The sequence below is a fragment of the Acinonyx jubatus genome, chromosome D1 (genome assembly GCF_027475565.1).
Source record: "Acinonyx jubatus isolate Ajub_Pintada_27869175 chromosome D1, VMU_Ajub_asm_v1.0, whole genome shotgun sequence".
Taxonomy (NCBI): domain Eukaryota; kingdom Metazoa; phylum Chordata; class Mammalia; order Carnivora; family Felidae; genus Acinonyx; species Acinonyx jubatus.
Genome location: NC_069390.1, coordinates 21,845,799 through 21,858,444, shown reverse-complemented (window position 1 = coordinate 21,858,444; position 12,646 = coordinate 21,845,799). Strand labels below are relative to the sequence as shown.

General features: G+C 39.6%; 1 protein-coding gene across 16 annotated transcripts in view; it reads right to left on the bottom strand.

Annotated features, from left to right (window-relative positions):
- The window catches only part of LRRC4C (leucine rich repeat containing 4C), a 1,189,416-nt gene that overhangs the window by 128,095 nt on the left and 1,048,675 nt on the right, over positions 1 to 12,646 (bottom strand). The window lies entirely within an intron of this gene.

Genomic DNA, 12,646 nt, shown 5'->3' with positions numbered 1-12,646 from the left:
AAAGAGTGGGTCCTGACTCATCTGAGACAATTACTGGTGTTTCACTTTCTCTGCTAGTGATTGGCTTGGACATACAATAATGGCAGACTTAGTGGAGATTTCTGAGAAAGTTTTCCTTACTCTTAAAACACTCAAGGAAGACATCAGTTCTTCTGTCTTGGGCTCACTCATGTCAAGATGCAATGCTGATCACTGTTGTAATCTCTTGTGACCACAGGGGGAGTTTGACTAAAGACAAAAGTGACAAGCAGACAATAGGAGAGCAAAATGATAGAAAGATGTTTGTCCTTGACACTGCTGTTGAACCACTGAGATAAACCAGAAGCACTCTTCCTCTGTATGTCCCATGCTGTGTGGAAATAAATTTCCTTATTTTTTTTAAAAGCCAGGAGAGACAACTATTATCAAAGCCTACACTAGGCTGTGGTAGAACATCAACAGAGTAAATGGTCCTGTAAGACCATTAGCCCTTCAAGAATTCTGGAATACCATGCGAGTTACTCTGAATAGTTAAATATTACAGTAATGCACCAGCCTCCTAAAAGTAGCAAAATTTAGCACTGTGACTCATTTGCATCATGCTTCAGAGTCCCTACCTGAATTTTTCATCTCTGTCTACAATTATAGTGAGGGGGATCTTTTATAGTGATGTACCCAACTGTTGGTCCTCTGGATTTGGACCCCGTCTAAGTGCTCAGATACTTGTACAAACTTGCTTCATCCATAGCTCTGATGTTTAGAAATGAAAAATCCAACTCAAAAACAATTTCTGCCTGGGGCGCCTGGGTGGCTCAGTCAGTTAAAGGTCCCACTTCGGCTCAAGTCATGATCTCACAGTTCGTGAGTTTGAGTCCCGCATTGGGCTCTGTGCTGACAGCTCAGAGCCTGGAGCCTGCTTCAGGTTCTCTGTCTCCCTCTCTCTTTGCCCCTCCCCAGCTTGCATTCTGTCGCTCTCAAAAATAAATAAACATTAAAAAAATTAAAAATAAATAATTTCTGCCTAAAACTCTCCAATTCTTTCAACTAATGTTTGTTTCTCAATTTTCTTGCATGCATTTGGGGAGTGATAATTATTTACACTATCCAGTTGCAGCAATGTGTATATGTACATTGCAGTAATATATCTAATTTATTTCATGTGTGTAGCTTTTTTTCACCAACTAGAATTTAAGATCCTTAGAAGCAATTCCTATATTTTCATTATATCACTTGCAGGCTCTAGCAAAAAGGCTACTTATAGAGAACATATTCAATCATATTTTGTGACCAGTTAAGTTGCTAACCATATATGGGAAATAACAAAAATCTCAGCACCTTTTTCCTTCTACCATGAATGTTTAAACTTATCTTTTATTAAGCCTCCAAGTACATTTGACTCTAACCTAAATCTGGTCTGAGTGGGAAGAGTGAAAAATCCTGTACTCTTCAAACTCTTCTTTGCTTAAAACCCTCTGTCCATCTCCCACTATAATGGATGAAGCATAAGCCAAGAAGAAGTGTTCCCTTGCTGCAGCTGAATTTCTCTGCATCAACAAACCAATGCACCCAGCAACAAATATATCAGAGTAAGGCATGATGGAATGGTTATCAACCAAGTCCACGAGAAGACGACAGTGAAGAAAATAATTAAGAGCTACATTCTATCCGTTGCTTACCAATGTGCCAGGCACTGTTACATCCATGAGCTCTTTTAATCCTTGTAACAACTCTATTTGATCCCATTGCTGTCCCCATTTTGCAAATGAGGTACACTAACATGCAGAAAGTAGACTGACTTGCCCAAAGTCTCACAGCTGGGCCAGTTGAGAGTCAGAGCCAGAATTTAGGGAATCAGGCTGAATCTCAGTTTTTGCTGTAAACACACCCATCACAAAAGGTGTCCTTTTCTCCACAGGTAATGCAACTCCATAAATGAAAGGAATGCTTGCACAAAGAGCTTTCCTGAGAGATGACAGGGATGCATACCAAACACTATCATTCGCACAACCAAATTATCGCTAAAGATAGCACCTAGCTACAAATAGAACTGCCCACTAACAAGCAACCGTTGACATCTGTCACCTTTCTTCTCTTCACATCATTATTTTTAAAGTTAATTTTGCCTCTTTCCAGAAGATAACTAGATAAAAATCAATACAACTCATGCATATACAAATTGAGAAAAAATATGTGTCCCAAAAGAACGACACACATATTATTCAGGCCGAATTCTCTGCTAGATATATAAAGGAAGCAGCTCTTTTAAAAAATAATATATAGTAAATTTAAAAAGGATAAAGAGACACTGAATGTTAGTGTAAAAGAGAACTAAAGTTCACTGAGATTTCTCTCTCTCCCCCAAATTAGGTAGGTTAGGGTTAGGTTTTATCAGAAGGGAAGACTATATGTTGTGGCTGATATGTTTTCCAGTGTTCAGGAAGAGGCATCAGAAGGCATTCTTCAGTGGGGTAGCAAATACGTGTGCCTTTACTGAAAGACTATAGAAACCACTTCGACCTTGCTAACCCAATATTTAGCAAGATTATAAATCTGGGGGATAAAACAAGTTTCAAAAGTTATGAGATATGGAAAAGGCAGGACGCAAGTAGCCGGGTTCCATTATGGACGCTTATCTTGAACACAGAGACCATCACCATATGGTGCTGGAAACAAAAATTCCACTCAGTGATGAAGCTAAAGAAAAGGGCTTTTTCGGTCAGCTGTTGGTATCTCCAACATGCTCAATGGAGCCATACACTCAGTCCCCCACTGGAAAAACAGGACAAAAGAAAACATCAAAACCGAAACCAAAAACAACAGGAGAGATACTACCTAGCTCCCTGAAGAGAGCAGAATCTTAATAATATCGATGTATTGACACCTCCTAATTATGAGTAGCTACAAAATTAGCTTCTGAGGCAGAGAGGAAATACAGCAGTTAGCAAAAGCACAAGTTGCGTGCAAGTCTATCTGACTTTCACACTGCTAGGATGGGATCAGTGATTGTAAACAAAATTTTTAACAGTTCCCTGTAAAAATGGTAAGATTAAACCAGTAGGTTATTTTGAGGGTAAAAGAAGTTAATACACAACGATAGAAACTGTTCGTTGTCTCCCCATATCCATTTTCCTCTTCTCCTTTTGGTACCCCTCAAGCAGGGATGCTCTGGTGCCGAACTTCAAAGGTCACCATTCACATTATAACCTGTAGGAATATTTCCTACATTTTTAAGCAGCATACGCGGCTACCCAGCAAGAGTCTAGCTTCTCTTTGGGCCATGGCAGGAAAGTCTGTTTGTGTAACTAAGTTCTGAATGACAGAACGTGAGTGTAAATGATGTATGCTCCTTCAGGGTCACGTTTGCAAATGAAGCTCTGGGTCCTGGATTCTGGTACGTAAGTATGGTTTTGCAGAACCAATCCCATGCAGAGGGACATCAAATCAGGCAGGTTTGGGAACAACCACATGGGGGGAACTCAGGTCCCAAGAGGATGCTGTGGAGAAGTTCACCCCCACCGCCTTGTCTACCCACCTCTGTGCTGTTAATGTGAGAGACACATGAAATCTAGACCTTGCTTGATCCATTCTACTTTAAGTCTCTGTGTAGTAACAGCTGGGGCTGATTCCCCTTTAATACCTACATGTAAAGAACTTAGAACTGTGCTTGGCACATAGTAAGCTCTCATTAAATGCTAGTGTCCAACTCTCTACGTGAAAGAGGCAGTATTTGAAAACAGAGAGCACTGTGTGCCTCCAAAGCCTATGTTCTTTCCTTTCCGGGAGAGGACGCTGCCTCCAGTGCACAGAGACTGAAAAGGCAGAGATATTTGCTAGAAGCACGTCAGTTGCCAACACTTTAAAACCTCTGGTAGTTGAAGTTGCTTCCCCTGCCCCCCAACATTCCCCAATTTTTAATGCTAGTCTCAAACTCATGATTTAAAAAAATTGATATTAAATTTAATTTGACAAGTCACTTTAAATTCTTTGACCCTTGAACTTCTGCTCCCTCCACCTGAGTCACCCCATAAAACACAGTCATGGTGAGAAACATAAGGGTTCCCCAAAGAACTATACACATACTATTCAGGCTGAATTCTCTGGCTGTCACATATAAAGGACTTGCATCCTTTGGACCATAAAAGTTTTTTTTTTATTTCTTTTTTGTGGGGTTTTTGTTTGCTGGTTTGTGTTTTGTGTTTGTTTTCTGTACTGATGAAAATCTCTAGGCTCTCCTTGAAGAGCCAAGTCTGCAACCTGTTTTGCATGGGAACTCCTATACCACCCTTCTTGCTCTCGTCTCAGTGCTTACCTTGGGCAAAACTGCCAACAAGAGGAATTTTGGCTTCAGGATAAACCAGAGCCTGCTCTCATTTTCCATCCAGTCCAGGGCAAGAGTGGGGGGCACTGCCCCTCCCAACTACTCAGCTGTCCGCATCTGCCCAGCTCTGGAAATTCACAGATTTGAAACATACACAGACCATCCATTTCTACATATATGGCATGACTAATAGGCTACTTCAGGGAAACAGAGAAACACATTGTCCAGTACTGCTTTATAATACTGAATTAAATAGCTGCAGGTCAGGGGTCTCATGCCACACATTTAAAGGGCAGTCCAAGTGGTTTTTAGTTCTGGGAACAACAGGGAAATCTGTTGTTTTGAAGGCAACATAGATTTAAGAGAAAGCCTTCTCTTCTTCTGCTCACTCCCCCTCCCACCTCTAGCACAATTAATGCTTCCTCCTTCCAATTTCCCATCCATTTTGTGCAACATTCTATCAACATTTCTTCCATTGTGCTATAAATATCTGCTCCCATGTCTTTTTCCCTGGGAAGGCTCTGTAGGTCTGTCTTTCATTATCCTCTTGGCATGATTGATCTCATTACTTTGCCCTTTTACTTTGCCTCATGTATTTCATGTTCATGCTTTCCAGTGTCATTTTATTATTGCAGCTGTTGAAGTAATTTAAATGTGCTTTGAAAATATACGCAACGTGGGGAAACTTATTTTTCAAAGTGAACAACACAGATTTAGACACTTAAAAAAGGGCTTCAATTTTGCCCTGCTTCCTGAATCCTCCATAGTCTAAGTATTTCGTTATCTCCATCTGCAACCCCAAAGTGTCTCAAATTAAAGACCACACTTCAACTGAAGTCACAACCAATGAAGAATAAATTGTTCTCTTTTCTGGAGGACAGACGCAGCAGGTTTCAAATATTTCAGCAAAACTCAACTCCAAACAGCACTAATGGTGCCATTTGGCACTAATGCATTGTCAGGAATTAAAATCTGAATGGTAGAGTTCAGAACAAGAAAAAAAAACATATCAATAAAATTCAGCTCAGGCAGACAAGTATGTGGCCGGCATTCAATGGAGGGATTATATGCATACATAAATAAACCATTAAAATCCTCTCGCTAGAGTCTGCTCAATTCATGGTGATTTGAGTTGCTGCGGGGGCAATGGCAAATCTAAACATAATTTGTTTGTTTGCAGGATGAGAAGGAAGAATTTGACAGATTTTAAATATATACAGATAGTCCATTTCTGCATTTTTAGAATAGTTAATATAATACTTCAGTCAAAATATGAAGCACATTTTCCAAAGCATCTTTAAAAAAAAAAAACGTAAACCACTCCAGTCAGGTCTTATATTCCACAGCACCATCTAAATTCTTTGGCAAGTCTATCCACGTGTTATACTGAGAACAGTATTGCTGGAAGTACTATAAATGGAAAAGGAAGGAACAGACGTTTATTGAATCTCGTGCATAGGTATCTTATGAAATCTTTACCACTCTCTAAGGCAAGTTTATTAACCCCATTTAAAGATGAAAAAAAAAAAACTGACTAAGGATTCCTATCTTCCCCAACAGAACATATCTGGTAAATAAAAAAGGAGACATGATTTAGCACAAGATTACTTTGGCTCTAATATGCATGTTCTTTCCATGGTCTTAGATGAGTTGGGAAAATCTATTTCAGAATGTTGTATTTCAGAGCGTGGAACCACTTACTCTCTGTCACACACACACACACAGACACACACACACACACAATCACTCTTTTTCTTCTCTCAGTCAAGGGATGGTTACTACCCTCTCCCTGAAACCTTCCCTTTTTTGACTGTCAATGGCACTTACTGTTCTTAATACAGAGTTACGTTGTGAGAACATACTGTTATTAGGAAACTGGGGAACTAATTCTTAGACCTAATTTTGTGTCCTCAGATAGAATATAATAATTCTCAACCTAAGAAATATGCCAAGTTTCCCTTATATGCTCAGTGGCATATGTAATCTTGCCTCCTAATAAGTGTTTAATCAAAGCTTATTAATTTTCTAAGTTATTATAACTGAATTGTATGATATTAATGAGTGGCACTTCATTCCATACGTTAAAGGTTTCAACGCAGTTGAGGGCAAATACGTTTTATATGAAGCTATTGTATTTAAATGAAGTGCTTAACAGGACCTTGTGGGGGCTCTTTTGTGCAAAACTAATCATGGTACTTTAAGGTATAATATGTTCAAGTATTAAGTTTGCTTCAAATGCGAGTAGAACTGTACACTGAAAAGAAAGTAGGGAAATACAGAATGAAGTTGAGTGAAAATAACATTAGGTTTAAATACTAGAAAGTGTGATAGACTCCCTGCCATCTCCGGGAACATATTTAATTTTCTATAATCACTGGATTTCTGTTTCATAAACTTCCTACTTCAAACCTCCATTGCTTCCCCTGCTCCTATTCCATCTGGAGATGAAATTGTGTGTGGACAGCAAGCCAAAAAAAAGAAGAGAGATTCAAACCTTCAAGAGAACGGCAGGGGGCATCCTAGTAAGCAAGGATCTGCACCCTTGTATCACCAAATTTCCATAGAGTACAGGAAAGAGCAAGAATACCTTTGTGGGAGAGAGAGGAATATTTTATACTCAGCCCCATATTACTGGGTGCTGAGGTCTTTAAACACAAACAGTGCTTTCTACTTGGTTGGTGACTTATCAAATCACCTAGTACCTGCCTTTTTATAATAGGAAATGAATACCATTAACTATTGCAGCTAAAGACACTTCAAAGTGAGATACAAGAGGGTCATGATTCATGTTGCATCACAGACTTTCTATTCAAGAAAACCTGGAAAAAACCATCATGCTTCCTAATTTGAGTACAAAGAAAATTGTTTTGTGGTTCTGAGTTTATATTAAAGAAATGTTGTGTATGGTTTATGACTTTTATGATTTCATACAGAGCTCTGAAAGTCATCATGAAATTGTATCATTCTGAACAGCATTATACATTTAAAAGAAGATGGGGAAATATTAAAAGCATAAATAAGCCTTCTTTAGGAAAACCCGATCATTTTCAGAGACCGGATTAGTATTTATGTAACATCAAACTGTGGCATTGCCAAGATCAGTAAGAAAATAAAATAGGTTTCAAAATACGGCTTTTAACACATGACATTTTGGGACCCATATGGAGAATCTATATAGAACCATGATCACACCACAGGCTGTATGTATGTACTTCAGGATCACTCATGGACTGATCCAAAAGGAAACATGCTCATACGGAGAACCCATCCCTGGAGAGTGTGAATCAGCAGGTGAAGCTCCGGGATATGGACAACTTTATATTTCCTCAGGAGATCATGAGGCACAGTCAGGTTTGAGAACCACCAGTCCAGGGGCTCTAGGTAGAATCACATAAGTATCTTACTTCACCAAGCCCTGTTGTTTTCAACCCTTTTTAAAGCTGTTTTGAATTCTGTTCTTTTCAGCTTTCACCTTCTGAAGGATGAAGCTAATATTGATACTTAAAGGCTCTGTGTTTTAGATAGAACTTTAGCTTATAGGCCTCAAACAGGATTACTGTGAATTTATTTAAAATCTACAGCTGATGTTGCTATCTTAGAGAGTTTTCAGAGTCTCATCCCAGCCGTACTCCTCATGCTAGAAACGTGATATTTCTCATAATGAAAGGTAATAGCAGTGATACCCAGCAGTCAAGTCAACATTAAATGTCGGTTTAGCCTCGGGGCGCGTGGGTGGCTCAGTCAGTTAAGCCTCTGCTCAGGTCATGATCTCGCCGCTTGTGGGTTCGAGCCCCCCACGTTGGGCTCTGGGCTGACAGCTCAGAACCTAGAGCCTGCTTTGGATTCTGTGTCTCCCCCTCTCTCTGCCCCTCCCATGCTCCTGCTCTGTCTCTCAATACTAAATAGACATTAATAAAATTTAAATGTCTGTGTAGCCTAAATAAGTATTCCACCACAAAGAATGTGTTGAAAGTGAATACCATAAGGAATAACAGTAGTTAACATTTATTGATTTCTTACTATGTGCCAGATAATCTGCTAGGTGCATTTTTTTTTTCACTTAATGATAACAGAATGAGGTGGGTATGACTCTCATCCCTATTTACAATGACTATTATTATACCTATTTGTTATTATCTCTACTTATGGTGAGAAAGCAGCATTTAAGAAATAGAGTGCTAAAGGAGTTAGAAGTGATAACACATGATGATGTCTAAATTCAAAGTCTACCTTCGAACTTGCTGTGACATATCCCACCATACCAACCCAAACTGATTATCAACACTACTCCGCAACAATGACAAAATCAAACTAACAAAATCCCAGCATTTCTTTCTTTTATTTAACCTGAGACCTGTTTCACTAAATATTACACAATACGTCCATACTTCAGTTATTATGGGTTCAACTGAAAACCACACCAATAAAGGAAATATCACAGGAAAGCAAGCCAAATGATTTTTTTTTTTTGGTTTCCCACTGCATATGAGAACTACATGTGCAGTAGTATCATGTCTAAAAGGCAATGCACAGACCTTAATTAAAAGGATACTTTATCGCTAAAAATGCTAACCATCATCTGAGCTCTCAGAAAGTCATTATCTTTTTGTTGGTGGATGGTCTTGCCTGATGTCGGTGGTTGCTGACCGGTCACAGTGGTGGGTGCCGAAGGCTGGAGTGGCTGTGGCAATTACTTAAAATAAGACAAGAGTGAAGTTTGCTGCATTAATGGACTCTTCCTTTCATGAATGCTGTCTCTGTATGATGTGATGCTGTTTGATAGCATTTCACCCACAGTAGAACCTTTTCAAAATCAGAGTCAATCCTCTCAAACCCTGCTGCTGCCTAATCAACTAAGTTTATGTAATATTCCAAATCCTTTGTTGTCATTTCAACAATCTTCACAGCATCTGCCCCAGTAGTAGATCCCATCTCAAGGAACCACTTTCTTTGCTCACTCCTAAGAAGCGACCCCTCATCCATTCCAATTTTATCATGAGATGGCAGCAATTCAGTCCCATCTTCAGGCTACACTTCTAATTCTAAATTTCTCATGCTATTTCCACCGCATCTGCAGTTACTTCCTCCACGGAAGTCTTGAACTTTCAATGTGTTAAAAAAAAAAAACGCAAAATTTAATTATCTGTGAAGTACAATAAAGTGAAGTGCAATAAAATGAGCCATGTCTGTAAATAGCAAAGTTGTACGTATACTGAATAGGCTATTGCTAAATAGCCTTGGGTTTGTATACTCCAAAGGATGCAAATGTCTCATCCCTGCACCACTACCGGAGTAAAACATTCCTGAATAACAAGTTTCAGGAGATCAAATGGGGGTCTGTGGTAGTCCTTATATTTGAGGCAGATCCTGAAACATCTGGCTAATACATTCCCTTTTAGAACTTAGAATTCCTTCCTAGCATCTGTACCTTCTAAAAGAAGTCCAGAATGGAAGGAGGTTATATTACCCACGACATATGAAACTAGTCCACATGTGGGTTTCTAGGGCAAGTCCAATGATTCTCCAGAAAGAGCAACTCTTGTGCCCTCCACCTTACCATTCTGGTTGGACAGCCAAGCTGATGGTCCATGCTTGCTGGAGGTGATGAGGAGGCATTCCTTTAGACGGGTACATAAATCAGGTCATTTCTTCTGTTATGGTATTGATAGCTCTACAATCCAGTTAAGGAAACACTGCGCAGTCATTGTATCCCTTTGCTAGGGCTCCCATAACAAAATACCACAGGACGGGTGCCTTAAACAACAGAAGTGAATTTTCTCACAGTTCTGCAGGCTAGAAGTCCAAGATCAAGGTGTCACAGGTTTGGCTTCTTTGGGGCCTCTCTCCTTAACTGGGAGATAGTCACCTTCTCACTGTCATCTTACAATCTTTCCTCTGTGTGCATGCATGTCTGTGTCCAAATTTCTTCTTACAAGTCCACCAGTTGTTTGGAATTAGGACCCACCATAAAGACTTCATCTGTATTATTTTAGTGTTTATTTTATTTTTGAGAGAGAGCGCGAGAACACAAGCAGGGGAAGGACCGAGAGAGAGTGAGACAGAAAATCTGAAGCAGACTCCGTGCTGTCAGTGCAAGGCCCAATGTGGGCCTCAAACCCACGAACCATGACATCATGATCTGAGCTGCAGTTGGACGCTCAACCAACTGAGCCACCCAGCTGCTCCAAGACTTCATTTTAATTTAATTACCTCTTTAGAGACATAATCTCCAAATTCAGTCACATTTTGAGAGGTTAGGGTTAGGACCTCAAACTATGAATTTTGGAGAACACAATTCAGCCCATGACTGTTTAAAAAAAAACGGAGAAAGATTCTGTTCTATTTTATTTATAGAAGGTCTACTTTTTCAACCAATCTAAGAACGTGAATCCTTCTTACAGTAAGGCAGAGGCGAAGAGAGGAGAGGGTGGCGATTGACTTTTATTTTCACACAGTTGCTCTTTGCACAGTTGATTGGAAGCTGGAAACTCAATAAACAAAGATTTCCGCTACCACTGGGTCTACAGCTGCAACTAACAAGATCATTGACTGTTTATAGGCAGAACGAAGTTGAAAGTTACCATGCGTATCAGGTGATTTTGATCACAGTAGTGTACACAATCTGGGTAAGCTAGCTCTAATACTTTTTTTTCTTTCTGTTTTTGTTTCCTCAGTAAGTTGGCTACTGGGAAAAAACTCAGCATAATGACTTTGGAGCACCCACTGCAAGCCAGGTGTTGCCACAGAGTCTGAAACCCTCAATTTGAGTATCGTTTTAAAAACCATAAGAGACTTCTATACTCTAAAGGGATAGATGCACTTTAAGTCTCAAAATAATTTTTATCAACAAGCCTAGCCCCTGTGCAACCCAGATATATATCTTACCCAAGGAAAAGCAACTAACTTGCTATTGCAGAACCAGTCGCCAAGGGACCCTTTCCTTTCCAGCAGCCTGTAAACCCCAAACCTCTCATAGATAAAAATTATGTAGTGTCCTCTGCTTTGCCATCTGTTTCCATCTTTTCAACAACACTGAATGTGGGAGCAGCTGCATTTCACAGACGAAAAGAGGGAGCTTCTGAAGGGTTAAAGGATTTTTCCTAAGTTACAGAGCACAAAAGGTCGGGAATGCAAGTTGAATTTCTTCCCTTACTAACTTTACAGCTCTATGTAACAGAGAGGATTTCATACCTAACATATACTGGTAGTGGCTAGCATAGCATAGCAGGCATTTAAGAACTTGCTCTGAACTGGACTACATCAAATGTGCTCACATCCTGGCTCAAGCTGAAGCTGCCTCAGTGAGTATGAGCTTGGGCTGCCCTGCCACAAAAAAATTACTAAAACAATATTTCTGCTCAACCTGAAACCTCTCATTCTCCACTCCCATCAATCCTGACTGTAGATCGCCATTTGTCAATATGGGTGAGGGGACATGAGGATCTCGTAAGGAAGGACTCTTTCACGGGTGACACACACATGGACATCTTGGTGGAGATCAATGGCTCCGTTCAGAACTGCATCCCAGACTTAGGGAATCATATGACAGCATTTTATCGTATCACATCGTATGACGTGACAAACTAGGAATGAACCATAGTATGCAGACCACTTGCTTTATTTCCCAACTCACTCACTTATTAATATAATTCCAATCAGTCTAGCATTAAGTCCCATCCTTAAAGGTTCTAAGTGAAGTTCAGTGCTATAAAAATGTCATTAAAAACCTTAGCATGACACATCAATCCATTCTTGCATATTACAATAGGCAATAGGCATTCTCCAGATATATATCATCAGTCCATTACAATAGGCATTCTCCAAACTGAACATAAACTAAACACAGATACACTCAGGAGTCCCAGAAAGCTGAAGGTTTTCATTAGGTGGAAATTACATGAAAAGATGGAATGAATAATGAAAAAATATTTTGAGATTTCCACAAGAACCAGCCTTATAGCCTTATAGTTAGCTTTTTCCCATCAGTAACCTAAACAAAACAAAACAAAACAAAACAAACCCCAGAAATAGCAACAATAAAATTCATCCACAAAGTGTGTAATACTATGAATCCAATCCTATACACTCTTGAAACAAAATAAAATGAACATCTGGGAACATAATAGACCCAAACCTTCCTTGGTATATCCATCTATGTCTGACTCAAACACTTAAGCCTGTGATAAATATATAAGAGGGTGGCTATGAGTTCTGACCTTACACATGATGCAGGTAAATCCACTTCAAGAAATAGCTCTCCTTGGGGTGCCTGGATAGCTCAGTTGGTTGAGCATCTGACTCTTGATTTTGGCTCAGGTCATGATCTTACAATTTGATTCATGGGATCGA